Below are 11,194 nucleotides of genomic sequence, written 5' to 3' on the forward strand. Positions count from 1 at the left end.
CTCAAAAAAACGTTATCTGCTTGATTAATCAGGAAGCAGCTCTGCCACTCTTCACCTAATCAGATCTTGCCACTCTTACCTCACATTGAGATACATTTTGCTTCACAGTACCTTCATGGGTACCAAGATTACAATGAAATCTGGTTTCACTTCCCCCCACTACAGCTGCTGGAACTCAAACCTTCAACTTGTAACCCATCCTGCACCCACCTGGTAGATACCTGGAGAAAATAAGCAGGACTCCTCAAGGAGGAGTGTACTATTCAGCATCAGTCATGGTATCATAGCAGAGCTCTTTATGAGCTTCAGTTGAAAAGTGCCATTCAGGAGTATAGCACTATTGCTTTTGTGTCCAGTCTTTGGTATATGACTTCTAATTATCCCCCTCTTTCCTTTTTCATAGATATAGTCAGGCTTCTGTAGGCTTTCATGAGGTTTCTTCAACATTAGTGTAAATTTTTCTCACCAGCTGACTTTAAAATCCTCAGTAAGCTATCTCAAGGGCAAATAAAGATCATTTGGCTCTAGAGCCAATTCATTGACACTTCCTGTCTGCTGGGAAAGAAAGAAGAGAGAAGGAATAAAAAGAAACTGAAAGGTGAATTTATATTAATCTGATTTCTAATAATTGGGCCCTAGTAGGCTCATGGCTGGAAAAGTAAGCTCTTTTAAACATTCAAAGACATCTTATAATTAAAATGAAGTTTCTATGTCATTTTAAAACAAAACAAAAAGTTGAATCTACTGTTTGTACAATTAAGAGCAGAAATAACTATAACAGATTAAGGATAAGATTTCTTTTTCCCCAGCTTACAATTTCTTTCTCTTAGTAGGTACTGTTAATGGATCCTAGTTGGTACCACTCTATATTTTGATATCTCCATAGACTTTTCAGTAAATAACCAGTTTCTTTGCTTGGATCTTTTCAGAAGAGAGAAAAGCCTTTTTTAAGCAGTAAAAACACCAAGGGATGAGAAAAGAAAATAAGAAATAAGAAATGCAGTATGTGAAGCTAATTACAACTAATTATTTAAAAATTAGTAGTTTTCAGGTTCAGAACAGTGCCATCCTTCCTTCTATTTTAACTGCAGCAAATCATTATATATCTATTCATGGGCTGTCACCAGGTTAGAGTAAACAATGAGGCCACCATACCCAGAACTAAACTGAAGATTTATAAGAGAGCACTATAATATCACTTGCTTTTGTATAACACTGGTCTACAGTACTACAAGCTCTATTTGTAAAGACAACAGATGAATCAAGCACAAAAAATGTCTTTTTTTTCCTCTTCATTTTTCCTGCAGTATTTTCCTTTGCAAGTCTTAATAACATATCTTTTATCCTGACTTGTAGGCTTCTGACTGCACAGATAAGGTTACAACTGTGAGTTTGCCAAGTCTGCTTAATGTTTCTGTCAAGCAAAACAGTATGGATAAGTCCAGATGCAGAGACAAAGCTGCCAACATCACCACAACTTATTCTGTTGCCTGAACACTATCTCAGAAGAATTTTCCTACCATTAGGCAAGATCAGAAAACCATTGCCAAATAAACAAGACCCGGTAGAAGCAGTGAAGATGATACTACACCTTCAGGAACTGGTTATTTCTGGCTTCAGAGTTTCACACAAACGCTTTTAATGTCATTCACGCACAAACAAAGTGAGATTCTGCGTCCAAGGAAATCACCACCATAATTCATATTTAACTTGTAATGCACACTGACCTTCACTGAGTTGGAATAGGATCTCACTCCTACGTTTTTAGGTATTTTCCACCCAAGAATAGAATAACTGCTTCTACTAAAAACTCCCTTCTGAGGAATTCAAGAATTATCCATTATCTGTGGCAAGTCTCCCCCACAGCACCCAGCTTCAGCAGGAAACCACGGTTTCCATGTACCACATGCTGGAGCTAGATATAAATGTGCTTCTAGGAGCATCAGTATTTTCTGTAGCTGCAGAGATCAGCCCTTAGTTGCCTAGGGCTTGTTCAAAGCCAGCTTCATAGAGAACATACCGAACTTCTGAATTTCAGACTCAAGCTTCAAGCAAGGGGCTTCTCAAGCTTAGAACAGCTTCCAAAAGTGGAAATTCCCATGATACTACAGACTTTCATTAGTAATATCAATCAGAAGAGAAAGGAAAGCGAGATTTAGAGAAAGTACATAACACTATTGACTTTTTTCATTGTTTGAATTCATTTATATATTTAGTATGTGTAAACACATGAAAGATTATGTATATACCGAGCAAATTAATTTGTGTGCTTTTTTCTGCCTCACATGCTAGATTAAAATACTGAATTATAACAGTAAAGATGGATGTGGAAATTCTGTGAATAGAAACACCTTAGTTTTCCAGTTTCTTGTTTGTAGGTTATGCAGGCTCCTGTAATAATTCAATGCATTCTTCAAAATAAGAATGAATTCACTAGCTTTAGATTCACAATCTTCTCTAGCTCTTAGATATGTGATAAAAGATACTATGAAGCATTTCAGGATGTAGCATCCAATACACTGGTTTTTGACAGTGCACATTATAGACCTGATTTTAAGTAGTCTAACAAATTACACAGAATAGGTTTTCTTTAATGTTCACACTGAGGTAGTTCTACAGCCTTTTTGCTGGTAGGCATTCTCTGTGGAAAATTTTTAGAAGACGTGCATGTGTGCATAATGCAACAGAGGTTTGAGAGAGCAACATCAGACAAAACAGGAATAGAGTTGGTTATATGATATTAGGAAAATGTTACCATAGAATCATAGAATAGTTAGGGTTGGAAAGGACCTTAAGATCATCTAGTTCCAACCCCCTGCTATGGGCAGGGACACCTCACAGTAGATACTTCATTGGAGACTAGGTAAAAAAAAAAAAACACCAAAAACAAAACAACAAAACAAACAAAACAACAAAACAAACAAAACACAAAGCTATTTCCCTGCAAACAACCTTGCAACTTTTCCCTGGGCATGCCTTTTTGCACCTAGCCCAAGTTCCCTGTGCTCATTGGTGCAAGCCTGGGATGGCCAGCAAAATCTCCACTGAGGGCTACCATGAGGGCACACAATCACGTGCACTCTGCAGGGAGTTTAAGGTTTAGTTTATATTGTTTTAGATTGCTCTGAAGTGTCTATCTACAGAAACTTGGTATATGTTATAGCTTGTTACAAGTTATCTTCATTGTGCTATGCTGTTGCCGTATGTTACCGAACGCCTAAGGCCTGGTGAATCTTTTGAAGCTCTTGTGTTCAGCTTTATCACCACAATCCTGCAGCATCATGGCAGTGTATTCCTTGATGGTTTTGTAAACCACATAGAAGAGGAATCCCAAAGTCTTCAAAAGGCTTAATTTCAAAGTTAGAAAAACCTAGCGCACTGCACAGCACCCAGTGTCGGCTGGAGTGTTTGCTAAGAATTTACAGTCACGATACATTCCCAGAATATATTAATGTAAAAAAGTATAAAAGATACTTTCAGAATGAACAAATCAAAGAAAAAGCCCTGAAGGCAGATATTGCTGAAGGGCAATTAAGTTACACTGCTGGGGATCTTCTTTACTCTGGGCAGGATTTTTATCATAGCCTAGTTGGTATTACCTGAAACTTCCAAGTCTGAGACCCTATTCTCAGTTCTTCACAACTTCATTTGTGGGCTGGACACTTTCCAACCTCAAAAGCAGCATGTAATTAAGATTCAGTGTGAATCTCGTGCGTAAGTTCAGGAAGGGTTACTGAGAAGGCTGAGTGAAAGAAATGGGATTTGAACAAGATAAGAGAGAAAAGATGAGATAAAAAGAAGTTGAATGAGTCCCAACTGAGGATAATAAGCAGAAAATCTGTGCCAACTAATGCAGCTTGAAATGAAACCCAAGATTGTTCTGCCTCAACATTTACTTTATTTTTTTTCCTATTAGCACGTCAGCTGTTACATCCTCTTACATTGCTTGCCCTCAGAAATAGCAACCTACAAATGCTATCAGTTATCACATTGTTGTGGTTTAAACCCAACCACAAAGCTCGTTCACTCACTCCCCCCCCTTCTTGCCCTCCTCCTGCTCCTGGATGGACGGAGGGGAGAATCGAAAAGAATGCAACTCCCACGGGTTGAGATAAGAACAGTTTAGTAACTAAGGTATAACACAAATCACTGCTGCTACCATCAATGATAATAAAGGAAATAACAAGAGGAAAGAATACAACACCTCAACACCAGCTGACCAATAACTCGCTTCACTTCCCCCAGCCAAGCACCGACCAATACCTCGTCCAACCCTGCAGTCTCTAGCTCTTCCGGGTAACTCTCTGTTACATCCTGGGCATGATGTGCTGTGGTATGGAATACCTCTTTGGTCAGTTTGGGTCAGGTGTCCTGTTCTCTGCTTCCTCCCAGCTTTCCCTCCTCCCTGGCAGAGCATGAGGCTCAAAAAGTCCTTGGCCAGACCAAACATTTGAGCAGCAACTAAAAACATCAGCGTTATCAGCACTGTTCCCAGGCCAAAAAATCAAAACATAGCACTGCACTAGCTACTAAGAAGGAGAAAAATGACTGCTACTGCTGAACCCAGGACACACATCAAGGCATAGAAGTCAGTATGGCTAATTTTGAGATTCAGCCTTGATGATGACTGGTGCCAATATGATATCCTACAATAGGACTACCATGTCAGGTTTGTGGGTTTTTTTAATTAAAAGTTTATTGATGGATCTGAACCCACAGAGTTTGTTACAAGCATATCAATGTGCTTCCTAATCCTAGCACACAAACCTTTAGGAATGCCAGAGATGAGTTTGCACACATATAACGTGACCTGAATTGAGGGTTGAGGCAAAAAATACATTTTTATTTACAGGCTTAAACAGTATTTTTATTTCTATGTAATTCCTACTGCAGCTTCTGCACAGGACAGCATGATCTGAAGAACCACCATTCATCTATACCATGATGATTGTCTTTCCCTCTTGTTAAGTAACATAGTAGATGTAGTCACAGCAGCAAGGCTGCATTGCAAGAGGAGAAGGGATGGTCCTGGAGCTAACATGGATGGTCTTAAAAACATTTTTATTTCTGCCAACAATTTCCAAAAAGATACTTCGTAAGTCATTAAACAAAACTTTTCTCTTGGGTGATTTGAAAGCTACCTATGAGTTTGCCAAGAGACAACATATAATACGAACAGAGCAATACTCCCAAGGAGAAGCTTGCTCCCCTGGACTGACAGACCTGCCATATTCCTTGAATGGTGAAAACAGAAATATAACACTTACTTTTGGAACAGTTTTTTCAAGCTTTTAGCTTTAAAAAAAAATAGCTTAAAGGAGTACATATATATATTTGGTATTGCCCAAAACCAGATACAGAGGGAGAGGGAGATGTTTTGCGCTTAAAAGAAATAAGAATATGGAGTCTAGCTTGACATAAAGAATGGGCTAGAGAACAGAATAAAACTAAATGTAGTCATCAGTCTACAGAGAAACACGAATAACACCAGGAATTCAGTGCTGAGTACCTGGCATTGGACACTGAGTCCTTGGTTCTCAGCAGCACCTGCAGCCCCAGGTGTAGCTAATGGCAGCACTCACAGGATTCAAAATTTCTTACAAATGCATGATTTGATCAATCGCACCCAGTACTTGCATGGTTAGAGGATTGTTATTTCTTCATGTTCATCAGCTCATGCTACTTATTCCCCATGTGCAGTCACTGTCTGTACATGCCGTGAAAATTATTGTCATCATAGATCAAAGATTATGCTTCCAAAAGACAAAGTGAGCAGGAAGAGTTAAAAAGCTCTCAAAGAATATGGATTGCATCACTATCATATAAAGTGAACTGCATAATAAAGATTGAAAGATTCAGTAAGTATGAACAAAGACTTTCAGTACAAGCAAGGAAGAAATACTTATTTCTTCTGTATTTTTTTCCTCCCTCAAATGTTCTTGTTTCTTACACCAGATATTATAAATAAATCATATTTAGTTCTCTTTTAAAAATACGTTATATTTTATAATAATAGGGCTTCTTTTAGTTAAGGTCAGGGAAAATTTGATGGTTCAGCCAAGACACTCTTTAATATACTGGTAATAGTAACTGCTAGTCTCTAATTTGATACAAAGAAAGCTTTTTTTGATAGTTATTTCCTTGAAAAGGCACCAAGTTGTCAGTTTTTTAAGCTGACAACTATTTAAGTCAGGCTTAAACAGTGTATGCATACAACAGAATTTGTGCCTTATTATAGTAATATCCATCAGTGTTGCTAAAATAAAGGTCTTTTGGCAATACTTTTATAATTACTCTGTGTTTTTATTCCTTTTCAATCTTAAGCATCACTGGTTTTGATACTGTTCACATAGCTCATTTTTTCATGAACAACTATGTGTGGGTTGTTTTGTTGGTGGTTTTGTTTGGGGGCTGTTGATTTTGATTTTGATTTGTTTTGGGCTTTTTTCTTTCTGTAATATCAATCCTAACCAGACCTCTTCATTCCTGGATATGAAATAGCTGTTTCTTTTCCACAGCTCAGCTGAGTTGAAGTGGTGGATGTTTAGGAAAGCTGCCAGATACAAATATAACTTCTGTTTTCTTCAAATGCAGAGGGGGTCCACATGTGTGTCTCCAGCCTCTGTAACTGAAAAGCAGGTCTAACACGGCTCCCACAGTCAGTTGCCTGGCAGTGGGTTGTGTTGGTGCGGAGGCTGGCAAGAAATCTGAAAACCCAGCTGTGGATGTGGTGAGAAGCAAGAGCTACTCAAACTCTCTTCGGGAGTCATGTCGAGGTGGCTTTGGCTGTTCAACTCATTCCTGAGCAGCATCCTGCCTGGATTCCCTAATTTCCACCTCTCAGAGCTGCATCCTATATCCCTAGGCACAGCAAGATCCAGGACTGTGTTTTTTATCATCTGCAATACTTACCCTAGTGTCATAATGTTCTGCTAAGTCCCATTAAAAAAATAAATAGAAATTTTTAATTTTAATTTTAAACGATCAATTTTAAATAAAATGGGAGTTATTGTTTCAATAACAAAATGCCGATTAAACAATAACTGTTCCATTGTATCTGAATTCCAAAAATTAAACCAATCCAGTCAGCACAGAATAAACACTGCTATATTATGCACAAACCCTTCACATCAAGGACTGTTTTGACTCTGAACAATTAATCTGAAAAATATTTGTTAAATTTAAAACCGATAAAAAACAATACCCACATATGCATGTAGAACACTTGCTCAGCTCAGTCACACAGTGACTTTATGGCTCTATATTCTTGAAAAAGAAAAGGAATAAAAGCTTAAGAGTTCATAGGGGGTTACAAAAAAATACTATTTACACATTTCCCCAGAAGTACTATCATTAAACATTTATTCAACCCAAAAGAATTTAAAAAATAAAGCTTACATCTCCCTATGTTTATTTACTTTTTAAATTCCTGCTCTAACAATGAAGAAAACAGCACAGAAAGTTCAGTTTCACTTCTTAAAGTTGGCTCCACCTAGAATACTGCCTTTTTTCCTGAAGGCACCAGAATAAGCAACTTGTATAAAAGCAACTTTAAAACCTAATTTCAGAAACATCACTGACTTCTATCTATTGAGAGACCTCTCGGCAAACTGCTAGATTTCGGGCTAAAATGGCATGCTCTTTTTAGGCAGCATACTAAAGGCCTATAACACATCAATGGCAAAAGTCACACTGAGGTGCCAGAACACCTCACCAAAGCATGTGGCACTCCTCCTCGGAAGAGGCTTTGGTGACAGAAGCAAGACTCCTGCCTTCAGTGGCCCCGAGTACTGCTCCATGAGGAGCAGTACTCCTCCATCCAGGAACCTAGGCTGGACTTGCAGAAGTAAAAGACTAGATGAAAAGAAGCTGAGTGATTAGCTCAAAGACTAAATAACAGGCTGACAGCTTATCTGTACTAAAAAGTAAAAAAAAAAAAAGCCAAAATCCCAGCAAAGGTCATCAGTACAACATACAGCGTCAAGACAGGAAAGTCCTGGCTGTGTACTCAGTGACCTTCGTGGGACAGGAAAAGGCATCTAACTGGGAATGGGCCATTCCCTTAGATTTTAGGTGAGCTGCTTACCTGCCCTGCAAGTGTAGGAAGAGAGGCTTAGCTAATATGTCTGCCCTGAAGCGTTTCAGCCTTTTGGTGGTCTTGGAAGGGGGGCTGGATGGAAGGAATTGCAGGAATGCTAATGGAAGCAGACCAGAGGAACCGGTTCCAGTTTAAACTCCCAGCCTACCACAGCCTCCCCAGGAGTTAAGTCAGCCTTAACTAAACTTTCTGCCACCTTCTGCCTGGAAAACTACAGAATAGTAAGGTCATCACTCAGACATCTGAAAAGGTCAGAACAGAAGTTTCATATACAACATAAATCCAGCCACTTCTGCACATGAATCCTGATACAGATTTTAACTATATGCCAAATATATAACTGAACACACACAGAAAGGATGCTGAAAAATGAACTACATCCACCTATTACAACGTGTGTGTGTGTGGGGGGGGGAATGGAGGGGGGAGGAATTCATTTCAGGTAAGAAAGCGGAGAAAAGAAAACCCTAAGAGCATACCAATATATAGATAGAGATATTCTTCAAGAGATATGGGTTATAATTATAGTGTTGAATCTCATCATGCACAACTTGTATCAGACCCAGACAACATATTGCTTATTGTAATCTCCACCCCATTTTCTCTCTTTCTTGTGAGGTTTCGCATTCATGCAAGCTCCAATTCTTCAGTAGGATTCATATGCAGAAACTTCTTGTAATATGAAGTTCTTCCATTAATTCCATAGGAATGGCCACAAGAGTGCACATTCACCTACTATCAGACGCATCAAACTATTTCACATGTTCTTAATACACAGAACCTATTCAGATGAGTCATATCCTTGTGCAAACAGCCACAAAACTCGGTTCTCAGACTGAGGTGTAAGCACCAGTGTGAAATAGCAGCCTCATATAATACCTGCTACAGTATAAACCTGTCTCTTGTTAAGGCCTCTGAGTCATGTTATTGTGGGAAACAGTAAAAATACCGGTGTCCAGCAGAAAGGATTCACTAAAAGCCTGCAGGCACCCTCTGTGGGTTGAGCTTGGTACAGCCACTACCAGATGGAGCAAAATTTGAGGGAGGCAGGCATAATTCCAGACCACCCAATTGGTTGCTTTGCCTTTCATCCAAAGGGCAGCACAACAGGTTGCTATAACGGGAAGCACAAAGGCAGCTTGGTTTGTCACACACCTATGTATTTCTATACACAGCTCCGAAGCGCTCCCTGCAAGACCACCGGGCTCCTTCCCGCAGGCAGCCCGAGCCCAGGCCTGAACCGCGCTGCCCGCCGCCCTCAGGCTCTTTCCCGGCAGCAAGTTGCTCACCCACCCCTCCCCCGGGACGCCCAGCCTCACCTAGAGGAGACCGGGGCGGAACGGGACCCCAGGGAACGGAAGAGCCTGCCCTGGGCGGGCAGCCGGGCCGGACCAGCCTCACTTACCTTGCGCTGGAGGGTACTCGCGGGCACCACAGGTGCTTCTCCAGGCCGAGGCGAGGCGGACGGGCAGCGGCAGCACCGCCCCTGGGCAGGCCTCACCTGCGGGCGGGCGGCCGGAGGAGGGGCGAGGCAGCGGGCCGGGGCGCCCCAGCCGCCGGGAGGCAACGGGGTTAGCTGCTGAGCAGGGCTGTACCAGACCGCGCTGTTCCCAGCCCTGCTGACCGAGTGGAGGTGGCGTGGGGACCTGGAGGGCTCTCTTCACCCGGCCCGGGCGCAGCTCTGGGAGCAAATGCCGCCGGCCCCGGGAGACGGAGCACGGCCCCGACCTTTCGGTTTCGTTTCCCGCGGGTCGTTTGCGGCAGGAGGAGGCGAGAGCCGGCCGGGGGTGTGGGGCTGGGGCGGCGGGGTCAGCCCCAGGGCCCCCTGACCGCCCCGCAGGTGTGCGGGGTGACTGAAGTGGGGAAACAAAATCGATGCGAAAGCAAAATGTGGAGGTTAATTCCTTTTTACTGCCCTTCCGTTGTTTAGGGGGGAAGCGAATCAGTTATCAGGTTTTCTAGCGCTGCCGTCTGACTACAGCGGGGAGGAATGAACATGTTGACAAAGAGCTCTGGAGGGGGACCCCAGCCTTTGTAATTCGTTTAAGTGACGTAGAGAAGAGGCACACGCGTGCTGGTGGGCTCCTGTCTGCAAGTATTTGGTGGTATTGCTCCATTTTCCCAGTGTAATTTTCCAGTCTGTGTAAAAAGGACTGATATTTACCCTTTTCATGTACCTTTTTTACATGTGTGTGACATCAGTAGATCTTCTAGGTCTACCCATGTCCCCATGCGGTTAGGAGAGATCTGAAGTACATCATCATCGCAGCAAAAGTCTCCAGGCTGATCTTTTGTCCCACAGTTTCACTGGGGTCGTGCCATTTTCTTTATACTCCCTTGAACTCTCACTACAAAATTGTCATTGCCAGTAAAAGAGTGGGAAACAAGTGAAGATAAATCACTGGTAGGGGAAAAAATAACAATTAGAGGCACAAGGACACTGCTTCACTGAGTCACAAATTGCCGGATGCTTCCACTGCTCTGGGAAAATCCTGCCAGACTCACCTTTGCTAGCTTTGGCTGGTGACCACTGTCAGAAAGGGGAGCTATAGAATGTGGGGTCTGACCCGGTATGACCATGCTTTGGCTGCATGGAGTGCGCCTGGTACTCCTTTGCCAAACAGAAAATGGCTTACCGTGGACACACTCCTGCTCCTGAGGGATTAGTTCATGCAATATGTTTTCATTTTTCTGTCCACCTGGAGAAGCCTCCTCCTCACCCCACTATATTAAAATTAATAGGAATTTCTGCTAAGTGCATAACTTCGTTTTTCTGCTATTAAATTGCATGTCATTTCTCTTTCTGCTGTCTGCAGATTCATCCAGTTCTTTCCACAGGGTATTCCAATCTTTTTCTGTTGTAACAGCAGGTCTTAGGTTTATGTCATCAGCAAATTTCATTAGCACACTCATGGTTTTTGTGCCAAGGTCACTAATAAAATTTTAACTAAGATTAGTTCTGAGATCAGTCCCTGTGAAATTGCATTAGTAACCTCCTTCCATCCAGAATTTCCCTTTCAGCTCACACTATTCTCCTTAGTTTTCATTTCTTACATTCATCCGCATCTCTCCATCTTAATTAATATTTTCTCGCAT

General features: G+C 41.6%; 1 protein-coding gene across 1 annotated transcript in view; it reads right to left on the reverse strand.

The window, feature by feature from the left end:
* Window positions 1–10,044, reverse strand: part of ARHGAP8 (Rho GTPase activating protein 8) — a 77,437-nt gene extending 67,393 nt beyond the window's left edge. The window contains exon 1 of the mRNA XM_065672915.1: window positions 9,504–10,044. The gene's annotated coding sequence lies outside the window, so the exon portion shown is untranslated. The remainder of the gene's footprint in view (window positions 1–9,503) is intronic.
* Between the last annotated feature and the right edge of the window lie 1,150 nt (window positions 10,045–11,194).

Source organism: Lathamus discolor, chromosome 1 (assembly GCF_037157495.1).
Source record: "Lathamus discolor isolate bLatDis1 chromosome 1, bLatDis1.hap1, whole genome shotgun sequence".
In the NCBI taxonomy this organism is placed as follows: domain Eukaryota; kingdom Metazoa; phylum Chordata; class Aves; order Psittaciformes; family Psittacidae; genus Lathamus; species Lathamus discolor.